Below are 1,251 nucleotides of genomic sequence, written 5' to 3'. Positions count from 1 at the left end.
TTGGAGGACACAAAAAGGAACCAGTCACTAACCCTGCCCTGGGGACACCCCATCAAGGGCGGGACCCAGGCCCCCTCACGGGAACACGGGAGGGGGAAGAGTTGGTTCATGGAAACAAACACATGGAAAGATGCTCGGCCTTGTTAGTTAGTCATCAAGGAAATACAAATCAAACTACAATGAGATACCATTTCACACCCACTAGGATGACTGGAATCCAAGAGACAGATAATAACACGTGTTGGTGAGGATGTGGAGGACTCAGAACCCTCGTACACGGCTGGGGGGTATGGAAAGTGATGGTGCTGCTTTAGACAAGTTTTGCAGTTCCTCGAATTATTAAACTAGAGTTACCCTTTGATCCAGCAATTCCACTCCTAGGTATATGCCCAGGAGAAATGAAAACATCTGTTCACATAAAAGCCTGCACACGAATAGTTAGAGCAACATTATTCATAGTGGACAAAGGGTAAAAACTGATTCATGGGTAAACAAAAATGCGGTACGTCCATACAATGGAATATTATTCAGCCATAAAAAGGAATGGAGTACTGATACATGCGATCAGATGGGTGAACCTTGAAAACATGATGCCAGGTGAGAGAAACCAGACACAAAAGACAACATATTGTATTATTCTGTTTATGTGGAATGTCCAGAATAGGCAAATCTGTAGAGACAGAAAGTAGCTCACTGATTGCTTAGGGCTGGGGGATGATGGCGAAAGGGTGTTTCTTTTTGAAATAATGAAATTTCAGGTTGCATACATCTGTGAACACACTAAACCTATTGAATTTTAAGTGGGTGAATAATACCTGAGTTATAGCTCAATAAATATGTCAAAACACAGAAGAGTCAATTCATGGAGCACTGATCACCTTCTACCTTTTAGGACTCCTTGTGGGGTCATGTCTGGATCTTCCCACCAGACTGGAAGTGTCCCCCATAGCAGTGCTGTGTCTGTAAACCCCTATTCCCTAGAAGAGGACCAGGGACACAGTGGGCACTGATTGTTTACTGAGTGAATAAATCAATGTGTATAGCAAACTCCTATTTATATTTCAATACCCTTTAAAGATGACTCCTCATGGAAGCCGTGCATGTCCTGCCCTGCAACTCTCCTTTCAATCTCCTTCCTATGCTTTGCCTCCCTCTGTCATGGCAAATCTCTCTCCAGACCATACTTGGTGAATCAGACTGTGAGCCCTGTAATCCTGGACAGGACTCTTTCCAAATTCACATCTACATCTT

General features: G+C 43.5%; 1 protein-coding gene across 1 annotated transcript in view; it reads right to left on the bottom strand.

Moving 5' to 3' along the window:
* The window catches only part of PITPNM3 (PITPNM family member 3), an 86,368-nt gene that overhangs the window by 11,442 nt on the left and 73,675 nt on the right, over positions 1 to 1,251 (bottom strand). The gene's annotated exons all lie outside the window — the stretch shown is intronic.

Source organism: Myotis lucifugus, unplaced genomic scaffold (assembly GCF_000147115.1).
Source record: "Myotis lucifugus unplaced genomic scaffold, Myoluc2.0 scaffold_322, whole genome shotgun sequence".
NCBI lineage: Eukaryota > Metazoa > Chordata > Mammalia > Chiroptera > Vespertilionidae > Myotis > Myotis lucifugus.
The sequence above is the reverse complement of the archived record's forward strand: the minus strand, read 5'-3'. Positions and strand labels throughout refer to the sequence as shown.